Source organism: Perognathus longimembris, chromosome 4 (genome assembly GCF_023159225.1).
Source record: "Perognathus longimembris pacificus isolate PPM17 chromosome 4, ASM2315922v1, whole genome shotgun sequence".
Classification (NCBI taxonomy): Eukaryota; Metazoa; Chordata; class Mammalia; order Rodentia; family Heteromyidae; genus Perognathus; species Perognathus longimembris.
In genome coordinates this window covers 32,401,594-32,425,982 of record NC_063164.1, presented here as the reverse complement: position 1 = coordinate 32,425,982, position 24,389 = coordinate 32,401,594, and the positions used below count along the sequence as shown (strand labels likewise).

At 42.5% G+C, this 24,389-nt stretch overlaps 1 protein-coding gene and 1 long non-coding RNA gene across 5 annotated transcripts in view; one reads left to right on the top strand and one right to left on the bottom strand.

Moving 5' to 3' along the window:
- Ankrd44 (ankyrin repeat domain 44) overlaps nt 1–24,389 on the bottom strand; it is a 325,588-nt gene that overhangs the window by 212,754 nt on the left and 88,445 nt on the right. The window lies entirely within an intron of this gene.
- Nucleotides 11,962–15,140, top strand: LOC125350443. The gene is made up of 2 exons (XR_007210747.1): nt 11,962–11,996; nt 14,674–15,140. It is a non-coding gene; the product is annotated as an uncharacterized LOC125350443 (long non-coding RNA).

The following is a 24,389-nucleotide window of genomic DNA, read 5'->3' as shown; positions in this document are numbered from 1 at the left end:
AAGAAACAGATGGTGAGAGGGTTGAGAGTACAACTCCAGGGATATAGAGACCCAGAATTGCCTGAAGCTCCTTTAGCTTGTCAGAATAGGGATTAAAATTCCTTTCTAAAGACAATTTTAAGTGGACAGTTTTGTGGCATTAGATACACTCAAATGGTGTGCAACTATCTCTAGTATCTATCTCTACAACAAAAAAACTCACTTTTCCTTAAACTGGTTTGTATCAGATTTATCTTTTACATCCAAAACAACAAAAAAAATCCTGACAAATAAAATTATAGTATATAAATATAAGAAATTCATAAAGGATGTGGGGACTGCTTCCAAAACAATCAGTGAAGCAAAACATTTTGGCACTATGCAAGCAGAGGCAATCCTGATTTGAGGCTCTTGAGAATAATCAGGGTCTGGGAAGAGCCAGAAAGATAATGAAGCAAATGGATCATGTGTGTAAATCACCGAAAAAGATTCTTTTGTGTTTGTGAAAGGAGAAAGAAGCACTATACGAAGGAAGCTGGGGTCCTATCTCCCATGGGAGGAAGACGTTCTTCAGAGGAAATTAGAAAGCTAGGACACAGACAAATCTTCTAAGGCAGTAGAGTACCCTTAGAGACTGTGGAGGAAAGAACAAGAGAGTAGACACCATGCCAGAAAGCCTTCCCCTTGCTTTCACAAGCTTTAAAACGAGCTCCCTTCTGCATCCTTACATAGAAAAATAATGGACTGAGAGTTTCAAAAGGGAGGTGTCCCAGGATCATGTTTTACATGTCACCAGAAAAGTCTGTGCAACAAAAATTACTCTGAAATTGATTTACAAAATATGTGCAAGAAAGAAAGCATATACTGTTCTAAAATGTAGAAACAAAGGTCAGGATCATGGAGCCATTTTTTCCTAGCAGCTTTTATTTCTTCTTCTTCTTTACATATGTTTTATATGGAAGGCTCATGACAGTTTGTCATTAATAGGCCTTAATATTTTGTATAAACCTTACCATGTAATGATTCGATAAGGTGTAAGATTGGCCATTATTATGCTTGCTAGCCTAGAAAATGATTCTCATTATGTTACAGAATGTTTTCCCCATATCTGTCTTTTCCTGCACTCATCAAATTACTGCAGTAAGTATTTTGAGATAAGAAATCTGCCTCTTGTGACAGAGTTGTCCTGGGTCACTGTCAGTACTTTGCTGGGTGGCCACCCAGTCATAGATACTCCCCCTGGGGAGGGAGGCTCCACAGCTGGAATGCACGCATGTCAATTAATTGCAGTGTGGAGCTCATTATATTTCAGGGGGGGAGGGGGTGGGGAGGATCACACACATAGTGCTGCACTAAAGCTTTTCACTTGGCCCACAGCAATCAGCACCTGGGACCTTGCCTTAGAAATCGTTACCTGCTAATAGAAATCAGCATTAAACCTCAGACACCTCTAGAAGCCTTTATTAAATACACATGCAGGTGGCCATTTCCTGCCTTATGTGGATTCATCAGCAGGCTTAAACAGACAATTTGCCATCCCTGTGGGTGTCTGACATACCTATGTGTTGTGAGAGTCATTTTTACACAAACAACGAGGAGAACTACTCTTTTTATAAATTACCATAATTTGGATTACTGTACCTGTAGCTGTTAGGTAAGGGATCTTCTTTAACATACTATTTAACATGCCATTAGGGCCACCCTTTGTCTGGCAGGCTGGACCGCCTACTCCTGCCTTCACCTCCACTCTGAGTGAAAGTCGTGTGTGTGTGTGTATGTGTGTGTGTGTGTGTGTGTGTGTGTGTGTGTGCTAGCCAGTATAGACTTGAATTTAGGGTCTGGGTGCTATCCCTTAGTTTTTTCTACTCAAAGCTGGCACCCTACCACTTGAGCCACACCCCACTCCTGGCTTTTTGGTGGTTAATTGGAGATAAGAGTCACATAGACTTCCCTGCCCATGCTGTCTTAGAACCAGGTTTCTCAAATCTCAACCTTCTGAGTAGCTAGGATTATAGGCATGAGCCACCGGAGCCCAGAGGGTATAATCTCAATTGGCCCACCTTTCCTATCTTCCAGAGAAAACTCCCCAAGAATATGAGCACAGAATCTTTCCCACGCTGAAAGTCACCTTTTCTTCTCTTAGAAAAACATTGCCAACAGGACAACATATGTTATAAATCTCCATTTAGAAAAAAATTACTTCAGCCAGGTGCCAGTGGCTCACTTCTATAATCCTAGCTACCCAGGAGGCTGAGATCTGAGGATCATGGTTCTAACCAGCCTAGGCAGAAAAGTCCATGAGACTTATTTCCAACAAACTATTCAGAAAAAGCTAGAAGTAGCACTGTGGTTCAGTGGTAGAGCACTAGCCTTGAGCACAGAGAGGCTCAGGGACAGAGCCTAGGACCTGAGTTCAAGCCCCAGGACCAAAAAAAAAAGTCTATGAGTGTGTGGTAGAACACAGGGAAATTCCATTAGATCAGCCAAAGATGGGGAGACCAGAAGGGGGACAGAGAGATAGAAAGCACCTCCATGGAGGGTGGGCAGCGTGGGGTCTGGTCTGCTTCCTACCTCCTGCTTCTGTTAGGTGAATTCATATACCAGAACCTCATTTCTGCCATCTGTAAAATAAGGACCCTGCACTACATAGCAATGTCCTCCTACACTAAAACCCTCATTGAAGATACCGCCCCCCACCCCGTGACTAAAACCCTCATTTGATGAATTTGCTATGGTTAACAATAGAGGAAGACAAAATAATTTTTGTCTTCTAGACCAAGTTTCTAGTTTCTAGGCCAAGAAGCTGATCTCCTAAGGTGGAAAGTAGAGGCTGTCAGTCTACCCTGTGTCCTGTGCTTGCCCACCAGATTTGTCTTGTCCCTTTAGTGAGCTGCATCTCTGAAGGTACCTAGTGTACCCTACTGAAGGCACCTAGTGGGGCCGTAATAGCAGACAGAGAGGAGAGTGGAGAGGAAGATGCTACACTCCTGGAGCCATAGCTGAAAGCACAAAAAATAAATAACACATGTATGGAGAACAGTGAGTAATGGAAACTAAATATTTCCTTTAAGGATCATAAACTTTCAAGATGATGGAAATTATCTTTAATGCTTAAGGTGCCCTTTGACTCTGAGTCCTGTAGCTTTAAAAACACTTCTCACCAGGCACTGGTGGCTCATGCCTATAATCCTACTTATTCAGGAGGCTGAGCTCTGAGGATCCCAGTTCAAAGCCAGCCTGGGCAGAAAAGTCCTCCAGACTCTTATCTCTAATAAATTACTCAGAAAAAGATGGAAGTGGAAGTGATGCTCAAGTAGTAGAGCACTAGCCTTGAGCACAAAAAGGCTCAGGGACAGAGCCCAAACCCTGAGTTCAAGCCTCAGGACCAGCAAAAAGAAAAACAAAAACTTCTCTGCATCAGACAGAACAAGATCCCTCCTCTCTCCCATTGCCTTCTCTTTTACTCTCTCAGCACCACAGTCAGGTATGAAGGATCAGGCCAGGTGTGCAAGCAAAGGCCTCTCTTCCCATTCTCTTATACTGTGTTTATTTCCCCCGCCCCCTCCTCCTTTCACTGGGTTTTCTTAGGCAAACTCACCACTAAGTTCCTTCCTAAGACTGCCTTCCCTTTGGTCCTGATGGGCTTTGTTTTCAGGGTTGGTTGGTTTGTTTTTATTGCTGTTATTTGATAAAACTATAACTGGGTTTCAAGACCGGTGTGTGTGTATGTGTGTGTGTGTGTGTGTATGTGTGTGTGTGTGTGTATGTGTATGTGTGTGTGTGTGTGTTCTGGCATTGGGGCTTGAACTCAGAACCTCATGCTCTTTGCTTGGCTTTTTTTTTGTTCAAGGCTAGAGCTTTACCACTTGAGTCACCGCCTAGCTTTTTGGTGCTTTGAGCTATGAGTCTCACATACTTTTCTATCTGAACTGGCTCCAAATCATGTTCTTCAGCTCTCAGCCTCCTAAATAGCTATGATTATAGGTGCAACCCACCCATGTCCAGCCCTAAAGATCTTTCTATTACTAAACTGTGAAATACTTGAAGCATACAAAACAATTTGGATAATAATACTATAGACACCCATGTACCAACGGCCCACTGAAGAAAGAAAACATTACAGACAGGAGTTAAGCAACAGCCCCATTACTCAACCTTCCACTCTACAGAGAAGCACTACCCTAATAACAGTACTTACCAATCCCATACATCCTTTAAACATGTACTGGGTATAACCATGAATATTAACCTGTTTATCAATTAATATTCAATGGAATCATCAGCCCCATACCCTCTGGATTTCCATTATGTTTGAGAGGTTTATTCATGCTAACACATGCAACTATAGTTCTCATTTTCACTCCTGCATAGCATCCCATTCAGTGAAGAGTGCCACAATTTACTATTCTATTTCAGTTATGTTTGTTTCCAGTTTGTTTGTTACTACAAATAGCGCTACAATGGAAGAGGAGCACTACTGGCTCACTTCTCTAATGCAAGCCACTCAAGAAGCGAAGATCTGAGGATCAAGGTTTGAAGCCAGCTTGGGCAGGAAAGTCTGTGAAACTCTTATCTCTTATCTCCAATTAAACATCAAAAAGCTTTCTGAGCCAGGCCTCGTGGCTCACACCTGTGATCCTAGCTACTCAGGAAGCTGAGATCTGAGGATAGAGGTTCAAAGCCAGCCCACACGGGAAAGTTCATTAGAATCTTATCTCCAATTAACCACCAGAAAACCAGAAGTGATGCTGTGGCTCAAGTGGTAGAGCTCTAGCCTTGAGCTGAAGAGCTCAGGGACAGCACCTAGTCCCAGAGTTCAACCCCATAACAGAAAAAAAAAAAAAAAGCTTTCAGCAAAAAAGCTAAGAAACAACATCCAAGCCTGAGTTAAAAGCCACAGTACTGGAACACACACACAAAATAATTTTGATGATGATAATGATGCTATTAAAATTTGAATAAATCTGTGTAAAATCAGCATCAACTTGACCATATCCAAATTATTTTCCAAATAGTCTGAACAATTTACACTACCAGGAGCAGTGCATGAGAATTTTTCTTTATGTCTCCAACATTTATTTCCAGAATAATTTTTGTAAACATGATAGTTGGTTTTTTTTCATGTATACTTATATATATTACTTATTGCAATTGTTTGGATCTCCAATGTCCCCCAGTAGTCTAGGTCCTAAGGTGGCACTGTGGAGAGCTGGTGAAACCTCTGAAGTGGGAGAGGTCCTTAGGTCATTGCCCTCCTAGGGGATTTGAGGACTCCAGCCCTTCCTCTCCCTCTTTTGCTTCCTGAGCATGCGGTTAGCAGTTAATTCTGTTTCAGCACATGCTCCTGCCGTGATGCACTCCTTCTCCACAGGCCCAAAGAAACAGGGCCAAGGGACTGTGCACTGGAACTTCCAAATGAAGCCTCATCAATGAAGTGAGGATAATAATAACATTACTTTATAACTTAAAAAAAATAGTATCTCCCTAGTAGTTGTTGGAGAATTAGAACAGGAACTGGCATATAAGTGATCAAAATGTTGGTTAGGACACTCTAGACTCACTATAAAAATAAATACATTTTCAACAATAAACAAATATATATGTTATACCTTCTGTGCCCTTTTGAACATAGAAATTTCTCATGATTACAGGATTATCCAGCTGATGAATTCCATCTCTCTTGTTTACTTCATGAGATTTTTCAGTATTTAAAAATACACATTATCTTTTAAAGCCTCACAGAATTTTGAAATACAAACTCCATTTTTTTTCTTAGGGTCAGGCACTAGTCATGATTATAAGCACTGATAGTTTTTAAAGTATCTCTTATCTAAGAAATATCTGCTTATCTTTGACCACAGAATGAATTATTTACAGCCTACTTTTTATAGAATTGTTATAAATCATAGGCTGGAGAATGCAAAACACATGTAAAGTCTATCACATATACAGAGGTTGAACTTCCTATCTGGAAACACACAACAGTTCAGAATCTTGTCTAGCTTCCTCTGACTGGAAAGAGGATTAGAGAGCTGGAGCTTTTACTGTGCTGTAGGGGGAGGGGGAAGGAGGGAAAAGGAGGTGACCTTGGCAAGTATTTACTACCTCTCACCTCAGGGCTGGATCACTAGTGTTTGTAGATCAGAGGAGCCAGAGATGGGGACAGCAGGTATTTGTGAGGAAACCTTTGGTATCAGACTTGGTGATGTGCATATTAATTTTTCTTTTCACATTCAAGTAAAAATTATAAAATAATCTCTCTCAGTCCCTGATTGATGATTTGAACAGAGTAAATAAAAAGAATATTTAATCAAGCTCATGTTTTGCCAGTGATTTACATTAGAAAATAAAACTATTTGGGGGGGTGGGATTTGATTTCCAAGGAAGAACAATTTACCTTTGTAAGGTTCCAAGAATCAGAGCTAATAATTGGAACTAATATTCATCAAAATATGATTTTCTTTCTTTTAAAAAAAAGACTTAAAAGATGATATGAACTAGAAATTACTGTGCTTACCTTAAAAATAATTTAAAATCCTAACATTCTCTTCTAGGCCTCTGAGCAAATCCCTGTTGTATAAACTTCTGAGGAAAAACACTTTCAATTATCTACAACAATTTCTCCTTCACTGCTGTATTAAAATGGCTACACATCTTTCTCCCATCTCCAGTGACTCAGAAAAGAAACCTTTTATGGCTTTCCTTGCAGAATTATTCTACAAATCAATGACAAACCTCAAGAACTCTAGTAACTTTTTCTGTTTTCCAAGACAAAAATGATCAATGTCTTTCTTTATAGTAACCTCATTTGGGAGCTATTGGATCTTTTATAAATCCCTTGGTAAGACACTAACTCTACCTATTTTAAGAATAGAAAGTACAAGCTAAAGGGCATTTTAGGGTTGATCTGAAGTATCCCCGCATTTAAATCCCCAGGAGAGCTCTAGAAAGAGAGTGGCCGGGGTACAATCCCACAGCAATTAAACTAGAACCAATGAATCACCAAATTCAATCAGATGGGACTCTGACAATATTTCCCTGATGATTTGGGTACACGGTGAGAGGTCAGGTACCATTGATCTTGCCAACCACCTGCTTCTCCAAGGAAGAAGTTGAGGCCCAGGGCTGTTCGATGACACAAAAGTCACAGAAGGGCTGGGAATATGGCCTAGTGGCAACAGTGCTTGCCCTGTATACATGAAGCCCTGGGTTCGATTCTCTAGCACCACATACACAGAAAATGGCCAGAAGTGGCGCTGTGGCTCAAGTGGCAGAGTGCTAGCCTTGAGCAAAAAGAAGTCAGGGACAGTCCAAGGCCCAGGACTGGCAAAAAAAAAAAAAAAAAAAAAAGTCACAGAAGTAATCATCAGCTTGGACTGGGATCAAACCTTCAGACTTTCTCTTCTCCTTTACATTACCTTTTTCTCATAACTATGCCTCCTGACAAAATTAGATCTCAGAACTTGACTCCATAATTTGGATCTTATTCTCGAGGCCAGCTCTTCAGCAGTTATGACAACTAGCACGAAGCCCACAGTACAACATGAAGCTGTAGTATGACAACTCCATCACCTTGGGAGACAGAGCACCCTCTCCCTGCCATCCTTACCCCAAACCACTAGCCTAACTTTCAATCTGTATTAATGGGTTTTTTTAGTGATTCCGCCAACTGCTGTCTGCTGATACTTTTCTTTAGGAGAAATAATAACAACCGCTTGCGGGGAGGGAGGGGAGGAAAGGGAGGGGAAAAAAAAAACAGCATTTCATTCGGTGGTAAATTGAATTTCTAGTGTAGGGATGAACTAAAAGCCTTCATATAAAGAAACAGCTTCAGGGTGACTTCTTAAGAAAAGGTGGTTTGCTGATGGTGGCCTGAAGCTGTGCTTTCAGAGCTCAGGAGGGACCCCAGAAGTTAAGTGCAGCAGGCTGGCGGCAGGCCAAGCCCCTGTGTCCTGGCTTTCTTCCTATATGCTGGCCCCTTTCCAGGCTCTAGAGGGGAATAAGAACAATTAACCCACCTGGGTTTCAACAATACCTCTCCATAACCACTAGTTTATGATGGGAAAACTATTTCCTTTGGCTGTTGGGCCCTGATCTCCATGTACATGGCCCAGTCCTACCAAACTACCACCCTGAACCAAGAAAAGGTTTGCTTTACTTTAACAAAAAAAAAAAAAAAACCTAAACTAAACACAATCCATTGAATAGAGCAAGAAAAGAGATGGCTGACCCAGAGAGGCAGGCTTAGGAAGCATTCCAAGGTGCAAGAACTAGCGTGGGAAGGTCAGGCCCAATCCTGCCCTGCCATACTTAGACAAGTCCATTTCTCAAGCCTTCATCTTCCTCCTCAACAAAGCTGATAATCCCTAGACTGATGACCCCCTATGTGGATTGTGAAGACCAAAGGTAGAGATAAATGCCAAGATAATTCACAAGAAAACATGCTTGTAAAGCTGCCCATGAAGAAAGAACAAAGGAAAGGAACTTACATCACCACATGAAAAGTCAAAACAGTCCTGAATTCCTAACCAAATAGGAGATGACAGGACACAACAGAAATACTGATGTTGTGATTAACATCTCCAGCCGCAGAGATCTGGAGTCATGTGCTAGCTGTGATGAAGGAAGCTATGTTCTAGAAATTTCTGGTCATGGCAGTCTGTGTCACTGACCCTGCTGATAGCTTTGCTTTAATGAAGAAAACATAAGTAGAGAAAATATGCAAAAGTAAAGTACAAAACCTCACTTAGTGTGACCTTTTATACAAATCCTTGGGGTGTACAATACAAACAACATTCTTCAGAAACACCAGGAAACCCAGTCCCTTATTTAAAAATCTCACAGGTAACATAGTCTCATGTGTAGGGCTAGGAACATGCAAATGAGAAAAATAAAAGTGAATTAAGATGAACCACAGCCACATTTTTCCAGAGATGAGGCCATTAACCTTTTAGTAGATACTCATTCATACTTTTTCCTGTCTATGAATATATAAAAATAGACATTTTTGCCCAAAAGGAATTATAACTCTGGCTAATTAAGCCCTTTCAAAGCACAGAGGGGGTTTTAAGACCTAATGAATTAAATAATAAGGGCCAGTTTCTTTTTTGATTACCATGCTATTAAAACTTAGCACTTGTTATTTATTAATACTGACATAATATTTACAAAGCACTTATAATGTGCAGACACTACTCTAAGGCCCAAACACTAATTATCCCCTTTGGTTTTCATGTCTGCTCTATGAAGAGGATACCATAGCTAGGGTCAGACCCAAAATGAAGGCACAGCTAGGTCCAATACTCCCAAGTCACAAAGAGGTAATATGCTAGACAGAGGCAAGCACCCAGGCAGTGGGGCTCCAAGTCCAACTTCGTAACCAAGGCTGAACAAAGAGAACCTCTTTAGATGCTCATCCATCCTTTGGTAATGAATGACGCATAGCACAGGGATGGCTCAGCTCATCCCCACACCGTCTACCCCACTGCGAATCCCAGCACACCCAAACAGTCTATGAAACAAGTCCCGATTTAAAGAAGTTAAAAGGTACATGTGTTTCATAAACAAAAATGGAATGCTGGTTTTGAAAGGTAGGATATCATCAGCTATGGGAGCCAAAGCAGGCTATCTTCAAGAATATGCTGTCTGTGTTTAGGTTTATGACTTAAAAATTAGACGGCCAAGAATGTTTTAAAAGATTGATACATCTGTGGCTGCTTTTCCCCAGAGCACCATAAACCGCAGTGTTGCCAAAATTAAATCAAAGGATCGACTGTTCTTCCTCTGCCCTAAGAATGTCACCATCTGAACCATGTGGGGAAGAAAGCAACGATGAACTCGATGTTCAGGAATAATTTTCTGTCTGGATTGTAACCAAAAATCCTCATACCATGACTGTGGTCCTTCTAGTCCAAAGGACCAACTAGGGTCAGATCCAAAAGCTTATTCCTTCCAAGGAAGATTTTGAAAGAGAAATCTGTGTGGCACTAGGAAAGTATTTAATTCAATCATACGTACTGCCCATGATAGGAATATTTCCAAGGTAATAGCATAAGTAAGTCACCAGACTGACCAGTGAGAAGAAATCTTCAGTATTTTTACTCCATGTGATCAGTACCCAATTGAGGGAAGGGAGGACAGAAGAGTAGGTGACTAAGTTAAAATGTATTTGGTATAAATGTGGTATAGCTCAGTAAGAGTTTATTTCTGGCTTAGCACCAGGGGCTTACACCTGTAATCCTAACTACAAAGGAGGATGAGATCTGAGAATCGAGGTTCAAAGCCAGCCGGAGCAGAAGTCCACAAGACTCTTATCTCCAATTAGTCACAGAAAAAGCCAGAAGTGGTGCTGTTGTTCAAGTGGTAGAGCACTAGCCTTGTGCTGAAGAGCTCCAGGACAGTGCCCAGGCCGAGTTCAAACCCCACAACCAAAAAAAAAAAAAAAAAAAATCCAATTGCTTAAAAAAAATGGACATAATTCCAAAAGCATTTGTTATTCAAAATCCGCCTACAGAAGAGAAGAGAAACCCCTTAGGAGTTCAGAAGACTATTTGGAAATTTCTATTTCAGCTCAGCAGTGCTGGGGGGAAAGGGGTTTTGTTAGCACCATGTGTTTCTAAGGCTGTCCAGTCCAGGAAAGGCAGTCTCCAAAAAAGACTATGTATCAGGGATCTATGATCAGAACTAACCACAGTCTTTGCAAACTCCTGAAATCATCTTCCAGGAAAGTTCTTTCTAAGATCCCCTTCCTCCAGTAAAAACAAGTGTCAAGCTCTTAATAGTGACTTTGAAGAAGAGGCTAAAGAAAGGGTAAGCTAAATATTTCTGGCTGTATTTCTGTTCATTCACTGTCAATCAGTCCTACTTTTTACCTACAGAAAGAACAGTCCTTCACCCATTGAGTTCTTATCTGCTAACTTTAAACTACAAACTTGAACTTCGACACACACACACACACACACACACACACAAAATAAAAAAATTAAAAATGACTGGGGTCTCATGACTCACATCTGTAATCCTAGCTACTCAGGAGGCTAAGATCTGAGGATCATGGTTCAAAGCCAGCCCAGGCAGAAAAGTCCATGAGACTCTTCAATAAACTACCCAAAAAGGCTGTAAGTGGCACTGTGACTCAAGTGGTAGAGCACTGTCCTTGAACAAAAACAGAAGCTTGGGGACAGTGCGCAGGCCCTGAGTTAATGCTCCAGGACTGGCAAAAAGGAGGAGAAGGAGAAGAAAGGAGAGGAGGAGGAGGAGGAGGAGGAGGAGGACAGGAGGAGGAGGAGGACAGGAGGAGGAGGAGGAGGACAGGAGGAGGAGGAGGAGGAGGAGGAACAGGAGGAGGAGGAGGAGGAGGAGGAGGAGGAGGAGGAGGACAGGAGGAGGAGGAGGAGGACAGGAGGAGGAGGAGGAGGAGGAGGAGGACAGGAGGAGGAGGAGGAGGAGAGATGATGAATGTGACAATCTTACCCAGCTTAAAGGAATTTTCTACCCATTTAAACTAGATCTTGGGGTGCACAGAAGAAATGAACGAAGTGATGGAGTGATATTGCTAGAATTTTCGACAAGAGCAAAACTATCTTCACTTGAGATTTCTAAAATCAAGATGTCATGCTTGTCCACTATGCGCTGAGAGGGTTCAAAGCAGTATAAGATCCACCCTCTGCCTTCCGGAAGCCATAAGGCAGCCAAGCACAGTGTTTCCACAGGCAATTTTTAGAAAAGAGAGATAATCAGGCTCTAGTGGCTCATGCATATAATTCTAACTACTCAGAAAGCTGAGATCTGAGGATTGTGATTCAAAGTCAGGCTAGGCAGATAAATCTAAGAGATTCTTATCTCCTATTAACCATCAAAATGCCAAATGTGGAGGTGTGGCTCAAATGGTATAGTGTCAGTCTTGAGCAAATAAGCCAAGGAAGAGCTGGAAGAAGCTTTGAGTTCAAGCCACCTAAAAGCAGGAAAAGGCACAAGAAGGCAGAAGAAGAAGACAGGAGAAGGAGGAGGAAGAGGAGGTGGAAGAGGAAAAGGAAGAGGTGGAAGAAGAAGAAGAAGAAGAGGAGGAGGAGGAGGAGGAGGAGGAGGAGGAGGAGGAGGAGGAGGAGGAGGAGGAGGAGGAGGAAGAGGAAGAAGAAGAAGAAGAAGAAGAAGAAGAAGAAGAAGAAGAAGAAGAAGAAGAAAAAAGAAGAAGAAGAAGAAATATTTAATAATAAAACCTATAAGGTTCCAATTTGATTTAGTGTATATAGTAGTTTCTTTCAACTGGATGGAAGAGTTGCTTATAAAGCCTTATTGTGGAACTCTTAAATAAATTTCCAGCTTTCCTAAACCCCAAATCACTAATCTCTCCCTGCAACAAATTACTGGGGGGAGGAGAGAATTAGAAGAAAGAAAGTAGTGAAGGATGGCAGAGATGGAATGTGACAGTAGCTTGGAAAGTAGCTACCCACCCTGGCTCTCCCTTGAGTGTAAGTCTCTGCAGCTGACATCAGCAAGGAGGGGCGAGTGTCCTACCCAAGCAGCAGCAAAGGCACATCTGCCTGCAGAATATTCGAAGCCAAATTCAAGATCCGGGATGCTACTGCTTGCCTCCTGCTAGAAGAGGAGGAAAAAAACAACGAAGAAACAAAGTACCCTTTGAAGCCCTGGTGGGACAGATATGGTGGGAGCACGCCCTCCCTCCAAGCCAACGCTCCCTGAAACTGCCGACCATGAACTAGGAGGCTTGTACAATGCCTGACTGTATTATTCTTTTCCTTAAGAATGGCCCTTTGTTCTCACACTGCACAGCACCCCTTGAATATCTCAGTGCTAGTCACTATGCTCACGAGAAAGGCACAAAATACTGTAATTGTTCAAAAGCAAGAAGGATCAATTATTAAATCATCTTTTCTAAGAACTCATCTGTCTATAAGAAGATGTTTGGAAGACAACGTTTTTTTCTGTATCTTCAGATTCTACTTTCCTTGACAGTCATTTACTGAAAAGGTAACATTTCAAATAAGTCTTTTCTCCAATAGTGAAGTCACTAACTCATTTGCACAAAAGCTACTCTGCTAAACTCGTTTCTAGAGGAATGGAATCTACTGGGTGAACACATGCATAACTAGAAATATCTTGTGGCATTGTCTTATGAGTGCTTTGGTTTGTGTGACACCTGTCACATCAGCTGTACTTGTGCCCCATCACCAGAACAAAGGCCTACGTAACATACAATATGCTAATCATCACAAAGGAGGGTGACACAGCAAAACCTGGAGCTGAGTGTCCCAGTGTATCATTCCCCCAAACACAAAAGGTCTAATGGTTTTATCTGTTTTTCTGAGAAGTTTAGAATTAAGACATCAGCTCTTCTAAAAAAAAAAAAAAAACACTCATAATGAAAAAGAAGGATTCTTTCTTTACAAAAGTGACACCCTTACAAATAAGCTTGGCTTATTTCCCTGGCTTCCCTCTACTTGCAGTTCATGGGCCATCATGGCTGCCTCTTTACTCCTAGAAGCTGACAGCTCCCTCCCACCTCAAAGCACCTGCACAGACCATTCCAGAACATCCTAGAAATACCTACTTCCTTACCAAGTGAAAGCTATTCACCTTCAGGTGTTGATTCACCAGCCATGTGTCCAGGACAGCCTTCCCTGACATGCCTCCTCCCCTGTTCCATGCATTCAGGCATCTTCCTTTGTCTGTGTCCATTTGTCTATTTCTACACCAGACTGGTAGCCCTGTCAGATCAGAGACTGGGCCTGTTTTGCTCACACAATGCCTAGTGTGTACTTTACACTTGATATATGTGCTCACTTATCATACACATCATATCCTGACATGCAACTATAATGAATGCTTGAGCCAAATAAAGACATAGTGAGGAAGAATTTAAAAATCTGTTCTGGAAGCTATCTGGTCCACTAGCTTCACCACAGCATCAGCACTGGTAAGTTGGTTCTTCTCAGTGAGTTTAATTTTCATCTCTACTATGATGATCCTGACAAAGAATCAATTTAGTTCTCAGCACAACAGAGTACAATAAAAGGATCCAGTTCATCAGTGCATTATAGAAAACCTAATAGCATCTTAAACAGGATAATACACATATTGCCTCCTCATTTTAAACAAGGGCTATGGGAAGTTACCCAGGAAGTTCTTCAGTTAGAATTAAGGTTTCATGCATCACATGGCTCCAGTCTCTTCAATTTACTCATGATCCTCAAGAGCTGCTATCCATAAGGGTCCAGCTATCTCAACCAATGCCAGGAATCAAGAAAAACCAAGAGGATAATGAAGATGCCAGGTGCTAGTAGTTGATGCCTATTATCCGAAGTATGCAAGAGGCTGAAATATGAAGATAGAGGTTCAAAACCAATCTGAACGGAAAGGTGTATGAGACTCTTATCTCCACTAGAAAGTCAGGAGTAGAAATGTGATTCAAGTGGTAGAACAGCAGCATTGAGTGACAAAGCCCAGTGAAAGTGTGAGACCATGAGTTCAAGCCCCAATACCAGCAATAAAAGGAAAAAGAGCAGAGGAGAAGGAGGAGTGGGGGGAGGAGGAAGAGGGGGAGGAAGGGGAAGAGGAAAGGGAGGAGAAGGAGGAGGAGGAGGAGGAAGGGGAGGAAGAAGAGGAGGAGGAGGAGGAGGAAGAGAAGGACAAAGAGGAGGAGGAGGAGGAGGAGGAGGACAAGAAGGAGAGGAGAAAGAGGACTGTTCTTGCCTTTCTGAAAATCACACATATGAATCCTTTGGCCGGAATATTGTCACACAGCTACAACAGTGGCAAGGAGAACTATAAAAAGTCTTCTCTAATTTAGAGGAATGCTAAATTACTTCTAAAGAAAGGAAGACCAGATATGGGGGCTGGAAGCCGTCTGGCTCCAAGTGCTCAAGGCAAATAACAGCCTTTCTTCCCCGATGAGTCCAACACCTGGGATGGTAGTTGCACTTTTATTTTCTGGCTTGATAACCATTTTGGCAGCATTCACACCAACTCAGAAGGTTCCACACTGTCTGGACCTGTCCTTTCCCTTGCATACAACCCTTGCTCTCGTCACCAGTGCCTGGGAGCTTCATGCTCTCCATGGATTACAGACTAAAGAAGAGATGAAAATGTGACTCACCATAAAGACTTAAACAACCACACTGGTTCTTCTCAAATAGCTTCACTGTAGATGTTCAGTCTGCAAATCACCCAGGTCCTCTCCTTATAATATATGTATCTGAGGCTATGTAATTTCTACATTCCCTAAAATAGCAATGGCTGAAACTTTACATATAGAAAAGAACTCACATTGAAATATATTCAATATATTCTTTGAAAGATAAAGGAAAGTTGTTCTGATTTCTACCACTCATAGCCTATTGTCCAGTGTCTTGGAGATGAAGAGGAAGGGCCCTGGCCCTCTAGCAGTGATGATCCATTCCTACAGCTGATCTGAAGATGGCAAGCTGGTGCCTGGGTTAGACAGGTTACCCAGGTGAACCCTGGCTAGTGACAGGGCTAAAAGCTCTCAGGAGCCTCTGTAGAGCTTCGGAGGGGAATCTTTCATAACTCTTGCCCTGAGGGCCACTTGTATTCTGTCCATCCAATGAGTGTATCCACAGGACATGGGAATAAATTTTTTGTTGTTGTTGCTTAACTACAACAGCATGTGGTAATATTTTACCTGGAATAAATTCATCTCAGCAAGCAAGATCCCAGCATATGCTATGCTAATAAGCAAGTCCCTCAATTCTGTAGCTAATTCTTCCTACCCCCATCATCTCTGAAAAATAATAGACTGCTCTTTGTAGCCAGGAGATGGTATAAGGAGCCAGTCTGGGATCAAAGGCCTCTCCTCCAGCTTTCTCCACAGCTGGCAAAGACTCCGAGAATTTTACTGGCCAGGAATAAATTTGATTTTTGGATTGGAGGTATACAGAAATCTTATTATGCACACTGCAGTGATCATGCATGGGAGGTTTATTCTAACTTTCCAGAGCAAACTTTCTCTGTTTCTGAATCCTGATCCTCTTTCTAAGGGCTACTAAGAGATTGGGCTTGAAAAATTAAAAGCAAGTTTTCTACAACCAGAGCAAACTCCAGGAAAAAGCAATGTCTTCAAAAGAAGAAAAGAATGCTGGGCTCTGGTGGCTCACGCCTGTAATCCAAAGGCTGAAATCTGAGGACTGAGGTTCGAAGCCAGCAGGGGCAGTCAAGTCCATGAGACTCTCATCTCCAATTAACCACCCACAACTGGAAGTGAAGCTGTGGCTCAAAGTAGTAAAGCACTAGCCTTGAGCTAAAACACTCAGGGACAACACCCAGGCCCTAATTCAAGCTCCAAGACAAAAAGAAGAAAGAAGGAAGCTCAAGCTCCAGGATGGAAAGAAGGAAGAGGAAAATGGAGAAGACAGAGGAGGAGAAGGAGGTAGAGGAGGAAGGAAGTAGCATAATTAAATTTGTGAAAGTCTGTCACAATTGACATGGCAATCAAACAAGCTCAGAAAACACTACTGAATGAAAAAGTATCTTTCTTGCGGGCCTTCTCGAGTCTTTAACACTGCCTTTAAATCTCCAAAAGGCACACAGTAAGCAGACCTTCTTGACCTCATGCTCACCATGGTAGCTTCCACAACATGAAAAACTGCTGGACTAGAAATAAATACCTCAAAATTAAATAGCAGCTACGTTTGGGCACTACGGCTTATGGGTGATTTTAACTTCCATTTCTAAATCCTTTTTAATGAAACTGTACTGTTTTTATTCTCTGCATGGTAAAAGACCAGGAAAATAACGTATGTGACTTGTGGGCAGGGATGGCTAGGAGACACTGGGGCAAAGAGAAGGAAAGGGTAACATTGTTCCCCCCAAAAAAACAATGTACTCATTACCTGACTTAGGAAATGGAGCCCCTCTGTACAACACTTATTTAACAATAAAATTATTTAAAAGAAGAATGATGAAAAAATCACGCTTGAGTCTATATTTACATTTTATTTTTATTTTTATTTTTTGCCAGTCCTGGGCCTTGGACTCAGGGTTTGAGCACTGTCCCTGGCTTCTCTTTGCTCAAGGCTAGCAACTATGCCACTTGAGCCACAGCGCCACTTCTGGCCATTTTCTGTATATGTGGTGCTGGGGAATCGAACCCAGGGCTTCAAGTATAAGAGGCAAGTGCTCTTGCCACTAGGCCATATACCCAGCTTTACATTTTTAGAAGTCAGAAGTATCTTTCTTCTAAGTATAGGTGATTATTATTATTCAAAATTTATTGCATTCCTTCATCATGCCCAGTTCTGACATTAATGTAAGTAATTAAAATAAAGAATGTGTTTAGGTGATTTATGATATAGCGCTAATAGCCTGAAAGAGGAGAAGGAACTTTTCTTTGTTATTTAACAAAGCAGTTGAGGAAAAGGAAGTCTTCAATTTTTCTTCCCATTGCTGATAAACAAACTAAAAGACCACAACATAATTTTTTAAATGCTGTACAACATTAAAAATATATTCATTTACACTGAGTGCTGGTGGCTCACACCTATAATCCCAGCTACTCAGGAGGCTGAGATCTGAGGATGATGGTTCAAAGCTAGTCCAGGCAGGAATGTCTGTGAGACTTTTATCTCCAATTCAAAACCAGAAGTGGGGCTATGGCTCAAAGTGGTAGCCAGATAGGTTTGAGCAAAAAAAATGTTCAGGAACAGTTGCTAGACCCTGAATTCAAGCCCCCGACCAACCAAAAAACACTGTCAGTGCGTGCGTGCGCGCACACACACACACACACAATTACTCTCTTGTGCTTTTCTTCCCTAGTCATTTAAAAAATGCTCTTTACATGTGACTTCTTAGTTTATCTTTCTTTAGGACTCTAAGGACTCTTGCTGGGGTACACTGTAGATAAAACTTTGATTGATAAGCCCTGATTTCAACTCTAGTATTTATTCTTGAATTAATTCATTGAATACCTGCCATGTTCCAGGAAATGTGCTGGTTAGTATTGAAGAACTACTTGAGAAAGAACTGATCTTTCTTAATGCAAGCCCTTTCAGTAGAAAATTATGTAAGTAAATTTAATACTGTTTATGAAATGATAAATAAAATACTTAGAACAGAAAAGATAGGCACAAGTGGCTTACAAGCAGTAATCCTAGGTATTCAAGAGGCTAAGATCCATAGGATCACAGTTCGAAGCCATCCTACGCAGAAAAGTCCCAAGAAATTCCTTCTCCAACTAACCAGCAAAATGCTAGACTGGAGATGTGGCTCAAGTGGGAGAGCATCAGCTATAAGCAGAAAGCCAAAATAAATGAGAGCCCAAAGCCCTGAAGTCAAGCCTCAAATCTGGCACAAGAAAAGAAAGGAAGAGAGGAAAGGTGGAAGAAGGAAGAGGGGAAAGAAAGAAAAGGTAAATGAAGTCCAACAGGTCTATGTAGCAAATAGTAATGTAATAGTATTACTTGTCTCACTTAAGCAATCTTCTAACTTGGATCATCTAGAAAAGTAAAATCAAATACTGCTCAGAGGCAAAGGAAAATTCTCTCCTGAATACTCCATCCTCGGGCTTCCTACATTTCCAGTTTTACCAGGTTCCTCAAAAGATTCAGGAGGGGCCAGACATCAAAGTCCAACTAGGCAAACCACTTCTTGCTCAGGCATTTCTATCCCCAGTTACAACCATGGGGATTAAACCAGCAAGCCCAGGTCTTCAGGTTGTCCTGAACAAAAGCACTGCTCTTTTAACCACCATGCAGTCCTCCCAGAGAAACTGTCAGTGCTGAGAGAGGCTGGCCTTTCTGCTGAAAGGAGGGCAGGTCAAGGTCAGGAATACTCAGAAGATCTTCTGGTCTAGACAGAAGTCTGGCTGGCTTGTCCAGAAAGGGGCCAAATACTGGTGACTCAACACTTGTAATCCTTGCCACTCAGGGGACTGAGATCTGAGAATCAAAGTTTGAAGCCGCCTGTGAACTGCCTGTGAAGCTGCCTTTGTAAACCTATTATTTCCAATTAACCAGGCAAAAAGCCAAAAGTAGATGTGTGGCTCAAGTGGTAGAGTGCCAGCCTTGAGAGAAAAAGCAGAGTGAGAGATATACTGAGTTCAAGCCCCAATACTGGCAGAAAGACAGGAAGGAAGGGAGGAAGGGAGGGAAGGAGGGAGGGAGGGAGGGAGGGAGGGAGGGAGGGAGGGAGGGAGGGAGGGAGGGAGGGAGGGAGGGAGGGAGGGAAAAAGGAAAGAAGGAAAGGGTAAGAGAAGTTTCAACTTTTATAGCTCACATCAGCAGCAACATACACACACACACACACACACACACACACACACACACACACACACACAGAAATCTTCAAGTGCTTGAAAAACACTCTTGAAAACAACTCCCTGTGCTTAGTGGGAAAATTGAACTACGTGTGTGCATCATGGAGTACCATAAGAAGAAACCCACTTCCTGTCCTCTTAGGACTTTGTAATGAGAATGAAGTGCCATCAGCGTACAGAGCAGTCCTCAGGCAGTGGCTGGTGTTACTTCCCGGTCTTCAGATGGTCACCCATTTATAAGCCTTTCTACTCATGCTAAGAAGCATTTCTATTCATCATCGCCAGCACATGGGACAGAGTTACCACAGATAGCATCTATCACAGGTCAGAATTCTGAGGTCCGTTAAAATGGTTGCTAGAGAGATAGGGGAAGCAGAAGCTGGGGAAATTGCAACACTTACAGAGGCAATTGACAATCCACCTAGGCCAACAAATTTAGCTAATGCCAAGCTTTGGTTTGACTTTTCTTGGGGGGGTGGTGAGGGTGGTGGTATTGGGATTTGAATTCAGGGCCTCAGTTTACAAGGAAAGTATTCTACCACTTAAGTCATGCCTCCAGCCCTTTTTTTCTTTAGTTGCTTTAGTAAGGTCTGGCTTTTTACCTGGGGTCAGGCTCAAAGTACGATCCTCCATCCTACCTATGTCTCCTTCATAGCTGGGATTACTGGCATGCCCCACCATGCCCAAATTATTATGATGTTGAGATTATGAGTTGTAAATCTCACTAACTTTTTACCTTGGTTAGCAATCCCTTTCCTATCACCTTCTGCATAGATAGCTAAGCTTACAGGGTGTACCACTACACCTGCCTTATGTGTTGAGCTGAGCTCTTGCTAACTTTTTTGCCCAGCTGGCCTCAAACTGTGGTCCTTCCTATCTCTGCCTCCTGAGTAGCTGGAATAACAGATGTCCACCAACCTATCTGACCTGTTTGATAACTTTTTAAGAAAAGCCAACTGTACATCCCAAGCTGTGAATACTATCTCTTCAGCTACTCTACCTCCCAGTTCTATCTGATAACTGGTAGATGATGATAACACCCCATTCATAATAACAGCACACACAGTGGGCTGTATGGCTACTGTAAGTAACCACTTGAAGGTATACATGTGTGGCCAATTTTCAGAAAAATACGCAAAAACATCTATTTACAAAGCTTACACTTGCTATTTAAATCTCAGGCATCCATTTCACTTGTAAAATAAGCTAAAGTTGCGGCTCAGTGGTAAGAGTACCTACTTAACAAATGTGAGGCCATGATTTCAAACCTAAGTACGACAGGAGGGAGAAAAATAATTAAACTTAAATCTGGGTGCCTGTGGCTCATACCTGCAATCCTACCTACTCAGAAGGCTGAGATCTAAGGATCACGGTTCAAGGCCAGCTGGGTCAGAAAAAGCCAACAGACTCCATCTCCAACTAGCCAGTAAGAATAGTTGGACTACAGGTATGGCCCCAAGTAACAGAGTGCCAGCCATGAGCAAGAAAGCCAGTACAAGGTCCTGAATTCAAGCCCTAGTACTAGCACAAAAGAAAAGAAGAAAAAGGGGCTGGGAACATGGCCTAGTGGCAAGAGAGCTTGCCTCCTATACGTGAAGCACTGGGTTCGATTCCTCAGCACCACATATATAGAAAAGGCCACAGGTGGCGCTGGGGCTCAAGTGGCAGAGTGCCAGCCTTGAGCAAAAAGAAGCCAGGGACAGTGCTCAGGCCCTGAGTGCAAGCCCCAGGACTGGCCAAAAAATTTAAAAATAAATGAATAAATATTGTTTTAAAAAAAGAAAGAAAAGAAAATCAGAAGAGAAAAGAAACAAAGTTAATTTTTATGACTTTGCAAGAGAGGAGGAATTGAAAACTGAGGGGCAGAGCTCTGTGAGGGGTCTTTTTCCTAACAGTGGTGAAACGTAAGGATTGCTTCGAGGCCACACTTTTTTTGCTCTTGGTCAGCCTGGGGCCCTCTGTACTCAGGACCCTCACTCATCAGGACACTAATCTATCTTTACATCCAGAGAACATTACAAAGGATAGGAAAATGAATGGAGGCCAAGTAAATGGAAGTTGTACCTAACTTTTTTCATAAACATCCTAAAGACCAAGATGCCAAGAGAAATAAAATATGCTCCTTAATAAAGCTCTTGGACACTGGATTGAAATGATGGTAGAAAGTAGATACAAAAGAGGGGAAAAACCAATCACTGATGGCTCACACCTGTAATCCTAGCTACTCTGGAAGCTGAGATCTGAGGGTCGTGGTTTGAAGCCTGGCAGGGCAGGAAAGTATGTGATACTCTTATCTCTAATAAACCACTCAGAAAAACCCAGAAGTAGCACTGTGCCTCAAGTAATAGAGCACTAGCCTTGATTACAAAGAGGCTCAGGGGCAGCACCAAGGCCCTGAGTTCAAGCACTGGGACCAGCAAAATAAAGAAAAGTGGGGAAAGGAAAGGTGAGAAAGCATTTTGGAACCTCCCCCCTGCAAAGTTCCCTTCTTTTTTTTTTTTTTTTTTTTTTTTGCCAGTCGTGGGCCTTGGACTCAGGGCCTGGGCACTGTTCCTGGCTTCCTTTTGCTCAAGGCTAGCACTCTGCCACTTGAGCCACAGCGCCGCTTCTGGCCGTTTTCTGTATATGTGGTGCTGGGGAATCGAACCTAGGGCCTCGTGTATCCGAGGCAGGCACTCTTGCCACTAGGCTATATCCCCAGCCCAAAGTTCCCTTCTTAATATCCCATCTGCTCCCAAGCCAGAAAGGATTACCAGGGATATAAGCAGAGTTCTGTCACGTGAGCCCTGAAGAAGACCAGCCTTTGAAGAAGGAAGCAGAAGGAAGAGATGAGTGAAAAGGGAAAGTCTAGCTCTAATCTCACAAAATAACTGCTCACCATACACAATCCTCAAATTCTGAAATCCTCTGTTCAGCCCTATCTTCGTTGAGGCTTAAATTCACAAGTCCTTGGTATTGACCATTGAACAGATAAGGAAGTATGAGGTGGCTTAGTACCTTACCACAGGAGCAGAGCCAGAAATGGAACCCAGGGGGTCCTACTCTAAGCCCCAAACTCATAACCCAGTATTCTAACAGCAGTAGAATAACAGCCAGACACCTCATCCTAGCCACCAAGTATCTCTATGGCCTTGCCATCATGATTCTCTCTTTTGCCTCTCTTGCTACCTGCTTCATCACTCCTCACAATGCAATCCTTGCCACAAATAGGAGATGATTAGATGAATGTCCAAGCTAATGAATGAACAGTCAATTCCCATTCCATTCAAGCATGATCCTTATTTTCCATGCCATAGGGAAAAAAATGCTTCTTTCCAGGAACTCTAAATCTTAGAATATGATGCCAAGCAGAAAAGGAATCACAGAAGAACATGTAAGGCTAATTGCGCATCTCCTCCCTCTGAGCAAAGGCTGCCACGTCAGGCCATGCTGACAGTTTGCAGCTGGGACATGTGATAAATTACATTGGTGAAATATGGTTTCCCCCAAACAGGAAACCAATTCCTTATAATACACACTTTTGTTCCTTGAAAGAAAAGCCGGTAAATCTATCACAGAAATCCATTCACAGTTCTAAGAATATGGAGCTAAATCAATTGCTTTATATACATTAGGCTTTGTTTAAAAAAAAACAACTAAACTTAATTCATATCCTGCACTGGGGGATACAGACCACTAAACCATAATCTCTTTGGGTTTTTTGTTTGTCTTTTGTTTTGTTTTGGGTCGGGTAATAGGGCTTGAACTCAGGGTCTCAGGCTCTTGCTTGGCTCTTTTTGTTCAGGCTGATGCTCTACCACTTGAACCACACCTCTATTTTTAGCTTTTTGCTGATTCATTGGTGATAAGCATCTCCTGGACTGTCTGCCCTGGCTGGTTTTAAACTACGATCCTCAGATCTCAGTCTCCTGAGTAGCTGGGAGGACAGGCTTGGTGCCTTCACTGCCATAACCTCTTACATAATCCCCACAACAACCTACTTGGGCCTTCTCCCCATTTGGCTGATGAGGATACTAGGGTGCAAAGATGATGTGGAACAGACCACACCATACAAGAGAGCTGAGACAAGAACCAGCTCCTTTCTCCAAGTCAAACCCAGGAGTCTCAGCCTGGAGGAGTGGTATTAACTCTTTGCCACACATTCAGTCTCTCGTGGTAGAAAAAGTTTTGCCTGGGCTGGGAATATGGTCTAGTGGTAGAATGCTTGCCTCATATACATGAAGCCCTGGGTTCCATTCCTCAGCACCACATATATAGAAAAGGCCAAAAGTGGAACTGTGGCTCAAGTTCTAGAGTACTAGCCTTGAGGGGAAAAAAAGAAGGAGGAGGAGGAGGAAGAAGAAGGAAAAGAAGGAGGAGGAGCAGAGAAGGAGAAAGAGAAGAGGAGCCTCAGGACTGGCAAAAAAAAAAAAAAGAGGTTCTGCCTATCTCAGACCAAGGGTCCAAGCTCAGCTGGTTGATGAGAAATGGAACAGCTCAGAAATACTGAGAAATGTAACAGGACAGCATCCTTAGCCAAAGCATCTGTACCTGGGTAATGGCCCTGGGTAATGGCTCTCACCAGCAATTCTCCCGCACTGCCCTCCCCGTCCCCTGATAAATAAGCAACCCAAAGGGGAGAAGAAAGTCACCACAGGTACATGTGTCCCTCCACACACCCTGCCCCGTGATGCTGCATACCCAGAAATCAGAGCCTGTCTATCTTTAACCAATGCCGGGAATACACAGTGTCATTGAAGAAAGCTTTTGGAGATTATACTTAAGTGGATAAACTCTGGGCAAAGCAGATTGTCCTCCACAATGAGAGTGAGGCTCATGGATCAGTTAAAGGTCTCCCGAATAGAACAAGAAGGTTGGCATGCTCGGGCAAGAGGGCGCCCCAGCAGACTGACCTTATAGGTTCTTTGGAGAACTCTACCTAACACGGGGATGGCATGCATGGGAGGACGACGTGGGAGCAAACCCTTGTTGATGATGAGGAGGGATCTTGGGGAGGTGACACAGAGGGACAGAGCAGTGGTGACATGTATTGTTCATGTGTGTGCTTCGAGAGGAGGGTGCTGAGGTGCTGGAGTGTTGGAGAAGACTGCTTTCGGGAGAATTGACATATTTCATGTGCATG